This window comes from Pieris rapae, chromosome 11 (genome assembly GCF_905147795.1).
Source record: "Pieris rapae chromosome 11, ilPieRapa1.1, whole genome shotgun sequence".
Lineage (NCBI taxonomy): Eukaryota > Metazoa > Arthropoda > Insecta > Lepidoptera > Pieridae > Pieris > Pieris rapae.
Genome location: NC_059519.1, coordinates 2,339,367 through 2,356,609, shown reverse-complemented (window position 1 = coordinate 2,356,609; position 17,243 = coordinate 2,339,367). Strand labels below are relative to the sequence as shown.

The 17,243-nt window shown below is 33.2% G+C and overlaps 1 protein-coding gene across 1 annotated transcript in view; it reads right to left on the bottom strand.

The window, feature by feature from the left end:
• Positions 1-17,243, bottom strand: part of LOC110996863 (serine/threonine-protein kinase NLK-like) — a 109,460-nt gene that overhangs the window by 47,777 nt on the left and 44,440 nt on the right.

Below are 17,243 nucleotides of genomic sequence, written 5' to 3'. Positions count from 1 at the left end.
TCAACAACTTCGAACTCCATTCAATGTTAATTATATTTATAGCGAAGTGTTTTGATGACTTTTTATTAATTGTATAAGGCGTTGCGATTCTTATAAGGATATATGTTTATGGTAAGAATATATATGACGTATTAACTGTTGTGTAAACATGGCGGTTTACTTTATGTAAAAACCTTTTAACTACAAATAATATAAATAGAGGATTTTGGCATGAGTTGCATTATTTTCTGTGTGCCTGAAAACCGTATTTTATAGCCCAGTCGATTGCCGTTACTATAATTTACTACTTATTATTTAACTATAATATGGCAACCTTTATGATATTTTGTAATAGTGATGCATGAAAAGATAACATACACCCTAAAACCAATTATAGTTAATGACTCAATAACTTGTTTTGATCAAACACTAATTAATATGAGAAACAAGATGACTATGTATTTTTTACTTTTATTCAGTACAGGTTATTATGTATACGTAGAGGGACATAATAAAGACAAATATTATTTTACGAAGTTAATTTCAAAGAAGGAAATCCACTGAAACTAGAGAAACGTATAGGAAATTGTTTCTTAATCGACAACACAGCACTCTCTTTATTGAAGTTTACTTGAGCGTGAGGCGACCGTAAATAAAGAACTAAAGTACCGTGACAAAAGGCGATTTGCTAAGTATTTAATACAATATCTAAAAAGGTATTTAGTAAAAAGATTTTAATCTATTTATTATTTTCTTTTCTATAGATAATAAGTTCTACTGTTTAAATCTATAAATACATTATGAAGACAGCATTATCTCTCGGTTACTGAATGGATTTTGAAGATTCTTCTACCAAGATAAAGGTATGTAATAAATGTTAATATACTTAAGCTATAATATTAAAAACATGGTATGTAGCAGAATTTGCTAAGTCGGAGAAAAACGGTCGAACTAATACGTTACTTACGAACGCCGCTATCATGAGAGATTCCTTTCTATGTGCGTATTTTCCAGACAGAAAATTCCTAGGCCGCGTCTACGTCCGTAGTTTTTTTAATATTTTTTTATTAAATTGTAATAATTAAAAACTACTGTACTGAATTTTTTACGATAAAAAATTCCAAAATGATTCTTAAAGGTTTCGTTGTATACTATTTCTTATATTATAGTGTAAAGCCGGAATATGGGATTGATTTGCTCCAGTTCAAAGAATTTGTGTTAAAAACTTGGCGATTGAAAAGAGTGGCTTCGAATTGAAAAGTTTCTTGCCAGATCTTCTTACCCGCTCTACGCCCTTGGCTTGCGAACTGGTTGTAAATGTAAATTTATAATTAATTTAATTTATTTTTCTTGATATTTTTGATTTGATTTGATCTGATAGGAGTCCAGAATAAACCACAGAGAAAAGGAAATAATTAAATTTACAAGTACGATAATCAATAGTTTTTAATTTAACAATCTACCTATATATACTTAATTATTTATAATGTAATCATACGGAATAAAAATAAGTTAAACATAAGGTATGCTTGTACTCTACTACTTATTATCCAAATTTACTATAAATAATGTAAGTAAACATATACTCAAGGGCAAGGACGTTCGCCATCAATTCCATTTACCCATGTCTGAACCTCACACGCGCCTTATCTCGCCATATTTTTCCTTATTCCTTCATTTTCTCTGGCTATATTTTTAGCGTGAAAATATTGTTCGTGCAGCAAAAGATTAATAACCAAGAGTATATTTAAGGAAATCATTATATTTGCTAAAATTATGAAAAATTGGGATAAATATTATTGTAACTTTATAGAATATTTTCTAGACTTATTTAGGCATAAATAAGTCGTATAGCAGAATCTAAGCAAATTTGATATTTGTATTTTTAAGTATCAGTTCTAGTCAATTCGAAAAGAATACATAGCATTCATACACCATTGTGTACGAACTTGGCAAATGTTAAAGATAACGATTATATGTAAGTATATTACTCTAAAAACATTATGTATGAAAAAAAAACATCAATCAAACATTTTTCAAAGAGACGTGACCGAGACAATGGTGATTAGAGACTTTAAAAATAATATTTGTAACAGGAAGCAGGGAACTGTGTCAATGTCGACGTTACGTTGTTTTGTGACAGTTTCATTCGATCCCTCAATGTCGACAGGTACCAATAGGCGATTATTTTCGTACTGCAAAGCCCTTTGCGTAACCAAACAAGCGTATTCTGTTACTGTTTTTTTATTTCGTGTGGTCATACGAAATAAAAATGGAATTCCCTGGAAAATTAATAGGTCAGAAAATAGGCGAGTGTTCAAAAATAAAATACGTTTACTATGGAACATAATATAGACAAGTATCACTTATTCCACGTCATTAAATATGAACCTGTAGGCATCCCTCATCGGCAAAGAAGACGGTGTAGGCCGTGAGAAAAAGCCGGAGTAGAAAACTCTCGATTCTCTTTTAAAAAAGCAAATCATCGAACACATATTTTAATACAAATATAGCAAAATTAGAAGTAGCCTGCCCAGCACTAGTCCCAGGCCCTTTTATCAAATAGATAATCTTTAACTTTATGTCAAGCCTTTATACACAGCTTTTCTTACATACAATTCTTAAATTTATTAAAAGGCAGAGATAAAAGATCCTCTGGGATTTTATTAATAAAGAGTATCCCAACAACAGAATTACTAACTTTAGATCTATACTCTAGTATAACGAAATTGCAGCCTGCGTTTGTTCCGAGTATTAACATTGTGCGTATGTTCTATTCTAGTAAATCTTATCACTGTTTTTGTATACATACATACATAATATTTTCATAAATAATAGTATTAGTATAGATCGTATTGATATTTTATAGTACTGACTTTACATTAAATTATCAGGCATAATATTATGTAACTTCTTGATACATTGTATATGTAATTTTTGATTGAAGAAAATTTGTGTTATTTAGAAATAAATAGTATTCTCCTAATATATAATATTATTAGTAGTATAAAAATAACTAATAATACTAATAATAATAGGCAAGTACGTGTAAGTATCGGCCTTCGGTGCCTGACTCACGCCGACAAATTTTAGGTCTAAGGCGAGCTGTTTTTTTTCCAGTTTTCCTTCACTGTTCGACTGAATGGAAATTGCACACGTAGAAAGAAAGTCCATTGGTGCTCATGAACCTACGACCTAAGGGATGAGAGTCACACGCTGAAGCCACTAATTCAACACTATATTGTACACCATATAAGCTATCATCTGTAATATAAAAGGAAAACTGATAAGACGCAGTTATTAAAAGCTACATTTTCATTATAATACAAAGGACAGACTCAGATTTCAATCTCATCCATCTTAAGAAATAAAAAATGACTATTAAAACGAAGTTACTTTCAAAAGCTATTTCCTCATCTCAACTCTACAATTTCACTACGAAATTATTAGAGAATATAGAAATAATAGGATATGTCTTAAACGACTATTTTTCAGAAAATTCGTATTCAAATTCTTATAGTTATAAACGTCTATTCAAATATTGTTTTACAATAGAGAAGAAGGAAATATCAACAATTTGTTACGTACGTTTTGTACGTTTCATCGTGTTTTTAAGTTCAATAATAAGGGGCAAGTCTTAACCACAATAAGTGTTATGCAATTAAAGCAAATATTTTAGTGTCTTCTAGAATTTCTAATATACACATTATTTTACTTATCCATTTACACTTAGTATAAAACCGGAGGAAACTTCTAATAATAAAGACCGCTGATTAACATCCAGTATGATTTTTAAGTGTTTATTATTATTATTACTTTTATAAAAAGTAATCAATATAATTCCACATTTTAACTAGCACCCACTTGTCTCTTTATAAGCGTAAACACAATTTGAAAGAAAGACACGAATTTAACTTAAGTGCAATTTTTTATGTAATCGGAGGCATGAGCACAAGGCTCCTGATGTTATGTTATGTTATACCGCCCATGGACACTCACACTACCAAAAGGCTCGCAAATGCGTTGCCGGCCATTTAAGAATTGGTACTCTTTTTTTAAAAGCGTCTAAGTCTAATTGGTTCGGAAATACTTCAGTGGGCAGCTGGTTCTACATATTGGTGGTGCGCGGCAAAAACTTCGCTCGCAACGCATCTGCATTTTAACGCACAGCTCAGACGGACGTCGGTATATATATATGTATAAGAAACTTTGGAATGAGAGCATTAAATATGCTTAATATAACTAAAGCACGGCCTTTTACTTTATTAAACAACTAATAAAGGTTCAATTCCATAAAGTTCAAACTCAACTCGCAAACTATTCAATTCACTTTAAACTCTGTTCTAGCTAAATTTATCTTTTACCTATGGCCATATTCCGGTTATAACGTAAATAAATTGTACAATCTAAATGCGAAATTACCAAGTTATGAGAAACAGTTTGGGACGTTAGAGAACCTATATTAAATAAGTTTCAGTAGCAAAACGCTTCATTGAAAAAAATTTAAACTTTATTTCTCATTACAAAAAAAAAATATTTTATTTACATGAGAAACTTAATATTAATATGTATATAATATACCAGCGAGATACACGTCGCCATTAGCCGTCTTAATTTCAGTCAACTGTGTTCATTCTCTGGTAAATAGTACCGGTGACACCAGAGCTGGTACTGTCCTCTACGAATAAGTATCGTAATACAGCGAAGAAGATGCACTGCTACAAGAACCAAACTTTTGATGTGAAACATCTATAGCCGCACGTAAAACCGATTTCTGGCGAGGCGAAGCATGCTATATGATATACACATCAAACAAGGTACAGTCTAAATGCAGTAGTAAATTTCACATTAAAAATATTTAATGAAAATAATGTTTATTCAAGAAATAGTCATCGTTATCTGGAAAAAAATCGTAATATTTTATTTTATCATTATGACAGATTTACCTGGTTCCTATCACACTCTGTTCTTTTCTGCATATTACTTTTACAAAATAATGTCGATGTTTCACATCTGCCAGGCGTCCCGTGACGGCTCACATTTTTAAATTTCATTCGATTTTATTTTTAATATTTTTTTATTATTACTGTGTACGTTAAAAAAATTATAAATACTGTCTGTATACTTGATTGTAATCCATACAGCTAAAAAATAAATATATGTCTGTTATTTACAGTAGTATATATAACACTAATAATATAAATGGAAACGTGAATAGAGCCGTCGGTCTCGCCAGGAAGTCGCTTCAGTGCAATTAGAGGTGTTTGAACCAATATTGTTTCTGACCATGATGTCATCACTATACCTGTTCCTTATAACATTCAAATCATATAATAATAAAAATAACAAAACATATTTGGCATTTACCAAAATAAATTTGTCGCAATACTGATGTAATACATAAATAATCTATACTTATAAGTTAGCTATTTTAGTTTAAGCTAATCACTAGTATTGTAGAAAAGTAAGTCACAATACATATTAGCCATAATAATTTTAAAGGCTAGATTGTAATTCATGAAAACAGCGCACTCTCTTTTGTGAACTTTATTGTAAAAAGAAAAGGAATTTATCTTAAAAACAATGATCAAAAAAACTGCGAACATAGTCTTACAATTACTATTTAAATAAACCACTTCCGATAAAGTAATGTATATCTTTAAATAATATCAAAAATGAAAATGACAAGACGAGTGGCAGGAGTGATGTGGAACAGAGTGGCCCAAGAAAGGTATGAATAGAAAAGGTTGGAAGAGGCCTTTGCCGACTGGCAAACAGATCCGCAAAAAACTAGCAATATACAAATATTAGAATAGTTTTATTTCTTGACTTTCTAATATGTACTTAGTTTAATGTAATCTATGTTTATATGTGTACCTAAAGAGTTGATCAGAATAAAAGGCTACATTATTATCATTATTAACGTATATCTTTGACTATAAGATTCAAATATTACTGACTCCACAAATTTTATTAAAAACATTAGGTGGGTGCGCGACTCACAATCAAAAGGATGTGCAACAATGTATTTATAATCACAATTATGCAGACGGCGAAGATAAACCTGATTAACCAACCGTCATTTGTCAGGGCCAGACCCTGACAACTTTCCTACAACACCACCCCCACACCAGCGTATGTATATACAAGGATTCATTAAATTAATTTCTTACTCAAAAATATCTAACGCAAAAAAAAGAAGAAACAATAGTTCACCAAAGGTTCTCTCTCTCATTTACACAATTTTAGAGTCACTAATTTCCTTGCTTGTACTATCATAAATGAAACTACATATACTTGTATCTAAAACGGCACTTAACAAAAATAGAAATATAATCCACAAGTGTTCTATTTACGTAATAACTCATTGAACCTAACTTAACCTACATGTTTTCATCTCGGCCCCGTTTCCTCGATACGTGGGGCTTCTTTTGACGTATTTATAATTATTACGCTAATCACAATATAACACACACACACAAACGTCTCATGTTTCTTAGATTATATCTACTGTATTTTTGTCCTTTTCACTCACATTATAAATTAACGTGACACAACATTCGTAGGCTTATATTAACAAGTGAATGTGAAACTACTAACGTGTAATTAACATGTCAAAATGATAACCACTTTTTCGGTTTTTGAAAATCAGTTAAACTTTTAATTAAGTAAAACATTGAGGGTATCCAAACCTTATTTGGGCATGCCTCAGCCTTTCAAAAATTATTATGCCTGCGCGTAACATACATAATTCTTAATATTAAACATTTGAATTATTCAGTTAAGAAACTTAAACTATAGAAAATCAGAGGAAATTATTAACGAAACACGCCAAGTAAATTTTCAAAATAAAAAATGATAAACGTAGAGTAAATTTTTGTATTGAAATAATGGACGCTCCAAGGCCATGGACACTCACATTTCCAGAAGGCTCACAAGTTCGTTGCCTGCCTTTCAGTAATTGGTACGTTCTTATGTTAAAGGACCCTTGGTCGAATTGGTTCGGAAATGTGGGCAGCGTGATCACTCACGTGGAACGACGGACGTCCACCGCTTTGAGAGGCGTGGGCCTCAAATTGGGAGACACTGGTCTAAATCCTTTATAATTTTTTTTAAATTTACTAAAATATATTTTTAATATTGAACTCGTAACAATTTTTCTATATCTATCTGTAAAAGTCGAAAAAAATAATTCACGTATGATTTAGTTACGGTTCGGTTATAGTTACAAAAACCGGTTCACCGAGAATTTAACTATTCTTTTTCTATTACTAAACACTCCAGCTGCTGCAACATATTGAGCGCAACAGCTGTGCATTCATTTGACCCATTTAGTCACTTCCCGCACTTAACAATGTTGATGGATCTATCGGTATAGTTGCAGTATCTGATACTAGCTGGGTCCTGGGTAAATTTTTTAAATTGAGGTTTGTTATATTATCGGATAATGTTTGAGTTATTTCCACCAATAATAACCAAATAAACATTTGTATGGATGTCAACAAATTCCTTGGTTTGAGTCATATCCGTCCCATTCGGGGTTTTAAGTCATACCTTCGCCCATGGACACACACTACCAGAAGGCTCGCAAGTGCGTTGCTGGTCTTTCAATTGATCCCTTTGATTTTAAGGTATATTCAAATTTAGTTGCATATTGGCTGAATTCACAAGAATTGCACTATTTAGAATTAGTTATAAAAAGGTTTAGGTTTTGTAATATGCCCTGTGGCATCGAGAGTGGCCATGGGCGGCGGTATCACTTAACATCGGGTGAGCCTCCTGCCCGTTTGCTACTTTTTGTCCTGGCGTTTTCTAAGACAGTTTTTGCAGTTTGTTGCATTAAAAAAATGAAACTAAACACAATATAAACAAAGATTGTGTTTAGTTTCATTTTTATATTAACAGCTTTCTATTGTACCATGTAAAAATAAGAAATAAGGAAAATAAAATAAATAATTAAACTTAGGGAACACTCCATGTGCCAATAATCAATTTAGTGCTTGAGATTTGATTATTCACAATATAGTATAATTATTGTATTCCAAAGATGAATTAATATATCATACAAAATTTCCACATAATCAATAAGAATATAGATACCAAATGTTAGATAAGGCAAGCATAGAGAGATAATATAAAATAACTCCGATGACCGTTTGACAGACGTCATTTATTTGGTGCTTATATTTGCGGATTCTTAGAAACGTCCCTGATAATCCATCGTAAAGAAACGATAATAAGCAACCACACCTTGCCCTTACATCTACAATCTAAGTATGTATCGGTTTGCTTCACCGTGCGAGCGAATAATAAATGCGGACATAAAACAGAAAAGTCTATTGGTGCCTTAAATGGTAATGGTATCTTAAACCAACACTGCTACAAAGTAATTAAATGATAGCACTTAAATGTCTAATAATTTATTAATTGCACACTGATATATTGGTACAAGAGATAAGATGGTACAAAATATAATACAACTAGCGGACCCGACAGACGTTGTCCTGCATGATATTTCAAGCGATTAGTATATTAAACAAAGTATGAAAGTATGGACTGTAGCGCCATCTGCCGGGTTGATCAGTGAATCTGACCATCCAGAACTCCATCCAAACGCATACAAAAAGAATCTTTCGAATCGTTCCGGCCGTTTATGAGAAGTTCAGTGACATACACACGTACAGTAGAAAATATATATATAGTGTGTGTATATATATATATATGTGTGTGTGTGTGTGTGTGTGTATAAGCTATCTTTATATCTTTTAAGTCACACGGTGTGCAAATTTCTTTATATATATAATCAATATCTTAATATATGTATATATATTATTAATAGGAGGAGCACTAATAGGCAAACACAACATATGAAATGTAAACGAATATCGATTTAAAAGTGTGAGGGAAGCAACTATGGATACCCAGACCTCGCTCATAACAATCATTAATCTTGCAATACTAATAAGATCTATGCTAAGAAGTCGCGTCATGAGAGATTGTCGATGACGCGCGCTCGCGTCACTCACAGCTGATCGCGTAAACATAGTAGATCCCACGCACACTCATTAATATTTATCTAACGCGAAATGACAGTGACAGATGTAAGATAATGATTCTGTTGAGAAGTTAGTTCACACTTAATCGGTGGCGCCGGAACGCTGATATGTATGGTGATATTTATATTTTTAATAGGCCTTATAAGCCTTCTGTGCGTACACACGTTCGACGTTTTGGATCTGCGGAATGCTGGTTTCCTCACGGTATTTTCCTTCACAGTACAAGCGAGTGTTAAGTACGCACATAGAAAGATAGGTGCTGCGAGTCGCACTCTTAAGACTCAAGGCCAATTCAATTCATATCAACAAAGGTCACAACCCCGTACTAGCAGTACTCAAATAGCTTTATCAGCGAGAGAGTTCAAGGTTATGAGGAACAAATATCAATTTTAACCTAAATCAAAAATTCTAAATATGACATCGATTATTTTTACATTAACAATCGCAGGAAAGAAAGTTTAAATTGAGCCTTCAATAGGTATATCGGTAATATGGCAGGTATTTTCAATAACCACGTTTTGTTCGGAAGAAGAGGTACGCGCATTCTAGATGGACTGAAGTCGAATTGGTTCGGTACTACACTTCAGTGGGAACTGGTTCTACATAGTAGAGAGCGGCAAAAACTGTCTTTAATACTTATCGATTAAAATACATATGAAATATACGGATGACAACCAGTTGTGTTTATCTTTAGATTTAATGATCTGTGCACTATGCCAACGTACCGTACATCGATTATTATCACGAGTAATGTTTCCGTGTGTAGAATCGATAAAATCAGAAATAAACAAAACATACATTAAAAATAGGTTACAGTATTAACAACGGTAATATCCGAAACCAGATATTGACAATAACTGACGAAAATGGTTTACAGATCATAAACTCGCTCCACAAGATACTGTACCAAGATTCCAATGGAATACTGTCGAACAGGATTCGAAAAAGTTGTGACGTAAACATAACCTTCTATCATCTTGTGTATACTCAACCTCAATACACGCTAGTATTTATTTAATAAAAATATATTTTAGTTTACAATAATTTCCTTAAATTAGTTATGTTCTGTGGCGGTTGTTGTATTTTTATTTGTTTATTTGAAGCTCGTTATAAACTAGCATTAATTGTTTAAACCATGAGCTTATAACTAAGATAACTTAGGTAGTGGGTATGCGACGCTGGATTAACAAAAAATATTATTAAAACTTATTGAAGAATTCGTAAATCTAAGTGACACTATGTTAAAATAAAAAAATATGATTATTATGGAACAGGTAACACTTATTCCACGTCATTAAATTTGAATCTGAAGGCATCCCTGCTCATCGGCAAAGAAGATAGTGGGTGTAGGCCGAGAGAAAAAGCCGGGATAAAAAACCTGCCAGCGTGGAAATGGGTAGGCCAAACGCTGAAGGATTTGAGTCTCATTACCAAGCAGGCTCTCGTCTGGAATGGAATGCAAAAAGGAAACGTGGCCGCCCAAAACAGACCTGGCAACGAAGCATCATTGCAGATGGGCAAGGATCTAGGATCCCAGATCCTTCTGCTGGCCGGCAAGTTTTCTAAGCTGAATGCCCTCTGAAGTGAATATTAAAATACATATAACCGGAATAAGCATACTTATAATTTATTGCCGAACATATAAATCAAGCAGCCCCGTTAATAAAATATAATACCAGTCTCAAAGCCATTTAATACAAACGATATAACGTCGCCTAGGCACCATAAATTACAGAACACTTATAAAGAACGCTCGCATTCGTATAAAGTAATGTCTCGGCAAAGACATTGCGATAGCACAAGAATTATAACCGGGGAAGCTTCAACCTCAATTATCTGCCATCTGCAGACCTTCTTAGGTTTATCTAGCACGCTCCCTTCGGCTGCGTATACGGCACAAAGAAATTGTACACATTGATAACGAAGCAGAGCGTGTCATTGTCATGCCTGAAATATAGATAAGAAATGACTGTAAAATAATGTAGCTGATTCTCCTGATACCATTGTATGTGTATGTCAAAATGAACAGTTTGTATCGCGCAGCCCGGTCATGCACGACCAATATTTAATTAAGCTATTGCGGAATATATAAAGGAGTTTTTAGAATACCCATAACGCTAAATCATCTGCATCATGAACACACACACACTTATGTAGATATTCCACTTTTACACTAAAACACATCGGAATTAGGGGTTACTTAGTTAAATGTATTTAATATTTTATTAATCTTTTCCTTATGTAAATATTTGAAGCCCTTGTTTATATTATTTATTCCATCTTTGGCTATATATTTAGTATACAATACAATTTATATTGGCTATACGATTATGAAATAAATACTTTTTGACTATACAAAGCTATTGCAAGTTCTGGTTTATTAAAATTTTACATATGCAAATTATACATAGCATTTGTGTAGCACGCTAACGTTAACCGAGCCATGTATGAAAGATAAACATCGCCGGGACTGAGGCAAAAAATATTCGGTTCGTAACAAAGGGGCGAATGATTTAAGTTTTGTAATCCACAGGCCGCTGGACGTCAGAGATAGGGGCGGTTCGACGAGGGTTCGGATAGATCGACTCAAAGGGAGGCTTAGACAAGAGTGCGAAGAATTCCATGCCGAGGTAGGGAGCTTGGGACACATTTCAGCCATATTAAGCCGGGTATGGTGGCTGGGCCGCATTTGCACCAATAAAATCGCAGGCCTACTATAATTCATCTCTCACAGAAACAACGTGCTCGCAACGCCATTGTGTGTTAATCTGAAGTACGTCGACCTTAACAAATTTATTCGGTTTCTACGTATTTAAATTGACTTCAAAGAGCTTGCTTTTAGGCCTTGAATTCGCGTGAAACCTTCAATATTCCAGAGTACAAATATCCCAAGTTTCACATAGCGAAAAGCGATTGAAATTTTTGCCTTTGAGTGAAATTATTTGAAATTCGAAACCGACTTGACACTTAAATTTATTTCTTCAACCTACTCGCTCCCAACCCGACTCAAGTTTCGAACACATTTAAAACGAGGCAATATTAAAGTTTATGACAGTCGTGAGTAACAACACGTTAACAACTCAGTTGCAACATAAAACATGTTATTGAAACTTGATGACATACGAGCCAATGGGAAACGAGGAGGCCTACGGCCTTAATGTTGCCGTATACAAAGCATTTGCCTCTTAAAACGCTATCGAGTTACGAATAGAACACGTAGCGGGCGGAGGGGCGGGCGGCGGTAGAATCAAGTAGGGCGGGATTCTCAGCAACGTGACATTTTCGCAAACAAGCCCGGAGCGAAGCCGCCGCGAAATTTGCAACCTCGGCGCCAACCCTCATTTGGCCGAGACGCTCCCACTTATACCAAATCGATAGAAGCAACACATTACAATAGCTTTTCACGGTTCCCCTTGTCTCACTGATAAAGTTTACATTAATAACATGAGTTAATGAATACATCGTTGGGGACCAAGTATGCGAACATTTAAATAAGAGCTATTCAACATTTGAAATTAAAATGTAAATGCAATTCAAAATACTAAGATTGGTTACTATTGCATTGATTGGTAAAAGAAATCACAATTTTCCAAAGAAAAATGCTTCGTTTTGTCTTGTATTTTTACTGTATTTACGGAATGTAGCAAAAGCTTTATTTTCCAATATCAATTCCTTTACAAAAGTCTTATGTTACGAAAGATATATACCGTCTTTCGTATCTACAAAACAAGTAAAAGTACCTATCACGTTCCCACGTTACTGTGCGATGTCGAACTGAATCAATTAATTTACTTTTTCGAACGAAACGTTTGAGCTCTGTTCCGAGACATTTTCTTCAGCTAGAGAAAACTAAAATGTAATCGCTTTTACTATACTATCTCTGATTTACAAATAATTATAATAATGGATATGGTGAATATCTTGTTACGTCTAATTTTTAAACCAAAATCGTAATAATCCAGTGTTGCTACAACTTTATATTGGTTTTGATGTATAGTTTCTGTTGCTTTGATTCACCTGGATCCGTGTTTGCGTTGTTCCCACGGTAATGTAAGTGCATGCTACTATATCACCCCGTCTTGCTGAGGCAATGTTTGGTTTTGATAATAAACGTTTGATTTTTATTTTATTAACATGCGATGAGATGCATTATGCAATATCTGCAGGTGCTTTCAAACTTTTTGTAAACCCGTTAGTACTTCTCGTCCGTATAACGCCATTGATTTTAAAGCATATTTATAATTTAGAAGCATATTTTTTACTGACGTTAAACCTACAGTAAAAATATATTTAGCTTTTTTCCATTCATTGAATTGAAGGCACAAAAATTTATTTAAAAAAGGTTTGCCAATATGTATTAAAATAAAATCTTTATAAATAGAAACGAAGAAATATAACAATTAAAAGTCATTGTAACCATATTTACGTAAGTAACGATGCTTTATAGTTTATACCTAATAGGTATAACTAACATACTTTTTACAAACTATGTAACTGTACCCACATTGGACATTCTTCCAATCGCGTTATGCTCGCCAAAACGGCGCGAGCTGATAAAGGCCAACAGCGAGATTCCTTTCAAATTAACGAAGATATTGAATTCAGTCAACAAATGTGATACAGACTAAAAGCCTCACTAACCGACCAAAACCACATATAACATACAAAATACATGATATGATTAACGACTTTGATCCGCTTACATTACCATACGTATTTGATACAGTGTATGATAATATCTGTATCTGAAATTACCCTGTGACACAGCCAATCTGTCCAGCGTCATCCCTTTAACGCCGTTGGGGCAAGAGGCTTAACGACGTAACGATCGTTACTAATAACGTTTGTAGGATTAGCCTTTTACCGAATGGCGGATAAAGTTAAAAGAGTCAATATTAGCTTAAAGCAAATAGATTTTACTGAAATAAATATAAAAACATCGTAAAGTAGGTATGTACCTTCTAATAGAGATACCGACGTTTTTGTACGTAAGTTCGATATATATAATATTTTAATATTTTCAATATACCTAGTTCTGACCTCGCATGGCGATGACCGGCTTCATCTTGTCAGAGACGCAATTATAAAAGTCCAAACATCAAATAGCGCATGTTAGAATTGAGAGAGTACCCTCATTATTAAACAAAGCAACGCTTTGTGCAGCATACGAATTTGGAACGCAAGTAAGACGCTCAATGAAAAGTTGTTTTAGAACAAGGCACCTGCGAGACCTTACAATACTTTTTACATAAATCGTAATACAAACAAAGAACACAAAAAAATCTACATACCCTCGCTGTACTAAATATATTTAGAAATAAAGTAAATGACATCAAGGTTAAAAGGCGAATGTTCCGCCGGGAGACACAAAGACTAATTTATTAAAATGACTCATTAAATTTCCAGTAATATTGGTGAGTCAAAATGTCACCGCGCATTTAGTGCGGGACCACCTGGGTGGTTTAGGACGGTACTGATTCTAGATTCATATAAGTATTTATTTTAATATTTATTTATTTTAGTTTCTCCGCATCGCTCCCAAAGTCGCTTGTTGTCGTTAGTGACCTACGATTCACACCGATAGAGTATGGTTATAATATAGTGCAATAATTATAACATTAACCAATCAATAAAAATACGTCATTTAGGAAGAATTAATCTGCTAATCGGCCGGTATACAAATTTCTTAATCATCATCATCGATGGCTATACAGCTCCTGATGCCGTAGCCTTTTCAAATACACATCGCCATCACAATTCATCCATTGCTTCAAGCGTCCAAAATCGAATCCCTATTGTTCCGAGGTCCTTGACAACTTATCCCACCAACGCAGCCATGGTCTACCGGGTGTTCTCTTGCCATCGGGTTGTGAGTTGAGTAAGGGTCCTATCGTCCGGTATTCGGTGCAAGTGTGCCAACCACGTAAGCCGTCAAGAAAATTATAAAGATATAATGAAAATTCAAGGGAATTATATAATTATATTATATTTTAGAGGTAGGAAGTGAACTTTAACCGGGTGGCGTCCAATATTGAACCAAAGGTTTCTTTCCACTATGATTTATGACAAATGAACTATGACTTGGAGTAAAATGAAGTGAGCTCCTAAATTTAACTTAAAAAACTTAACTTAATTTAAACAAAATTTAACTTAATATTATACTTAGAATAAGATGTTATAAAAATTAAATGTAAGTAAAAAGGAGCAATGATTATAAAGAAATATCGCAATTTAGTATCATTAAATTTGTCATTTATAATATGTAAATTTAATAGAAATTCGTCAAAAGCCATTGCGATAAATGCTTGCAACGTCCAATGATAATGTTCAAATAATAAAAATGAATATTGCTTACATTAAACTTTAGTACACGACGGTCTCCACGAAATGTATTCCACTTGACGCTTACTTTTTTTTTTCATCTTCCCAGGTTTCTAGTAGGCGTCCTCCCGACCCACTGTCATCACATACGCCGGCAATGTTACTAGCCCATATTCATTGAAACTTTTTCGGATTTATTATTTTAGTCTGCATGTGTTTAAAGCTGTTTGTTTTGTACAGAAATCCGAATTAAAACAACCAATAAACAACGAGTGACAGACACAAGCTCAAGAAAATCAATTCAAAATTACAAAAATATGTACTTACTAATTATTGCTTTGAAAAATGTATATAAGGTATGTATGTAAAAAATGTCTTTAAAAAATTCAATGGAAATATTTAATGATACCCGCTTCATAACATTCACGGTTCCAACCATTAATTGTTGATGCTACGCCATAAAACGTGCAGTCATTCTAATGTCGTTAATAGCGAGGGTACCATGATTCAGGCATATGCCTTGAGCGACATGGCACCGTCTGGAACCTTATTCGTGTTAAAGATCAAATCTCCTGATTGTTTTTTAAAATATTACAATATATAATCTTTGCTTACCAACCTAAAAACTACCCTCGCTTTTAAAATAACATAACATATTTGTTTTAAAGATCTATTTCTCCGTGTATAATAGTTTATTGAAAGAAACAAGTGGTTATCTCATCTTTACTAAGTAACTTAAGAACTACCCTCACTTGTTATATGTGTGTATCAAATAACAAATATAAATGTGTAAAACTTCTAAATTTAGTGTGTAAAAATATTTTACTTTTCTACGAAAATCCACCTTTGTGTTTTTATTTATATGTAATATATAAACTCATGTTTTTAACGTAGAAACCCTCAGTTTAAAAATATAATATATCGCACGTTTTCTCCTTAATGCCTCGGCGCGTTAACGTTAAAATATAACGCGAATAGCCCCCCAGGCGATTGCATTTGGTGGCAAGACCGTGCTGTAGTAAATCGATTTCGAATCTCGCTCAGGCGACAACTCGACAAATACCACGCCGTAGGATTGCATTCAAGTCAATGACATCAAAAACAAAACGCCACAAAAACACTAATGTTCTTAAAGGGAAGGTAACAAAATGTCAGTTAACTGTATAATTAATATAAAAACATGTTAACAGGTTCTAAGTATTTATTATATATTTTTAATTAATGAAAATAAATAACCGCTATTAACAAATTTCTATGAAATGGACCGAGTTCATAATTCGTATTTTAAATTAAATATTTCAGGGTACTACAGATTAATTGCGATATTTACTTAATTTTATAATCATTGCTCTAGTTTTCTTGCATTAAATTATTGTAACATGGTACAGTATGAAGGCAAATTCATTTAAAATTTAAAGACTACTTGCCGCGTACTTTACAAAACTTCAGTTCATTATATTATCTGTTACTGAAAAGCATACCTTAGGTATTATAACATGTAATTCAAAATATAGTAATCAATATATATAGTGAATAATAAAACTAACTTATTTAAATTTTAACAAAATTATCTAGAAGAGCAGATTACTCCAAAGTAGCAATTTTCATTTATATCAGATATAAAATGATAAATCCAAAAAAAACAACACAACATTCAGCAGTAATATGTATATTAAGAGCACATTTTTTACTTACTGTCAAAAACCTATTATATGAAATGAAGTAATTCTTTGTTTGTAATTTTATTGTGTAATTATGTTCCGAGTTACAAAAGACGTCAGTATAGTAAAGAATGTCAAACAGGTGTTCATTTCGTTGCCCATAAGGGTAAAGGTAAACAAAAGAATGTGTGGATTCCACGTTATATACTTAGCGTCGTAAATGGTC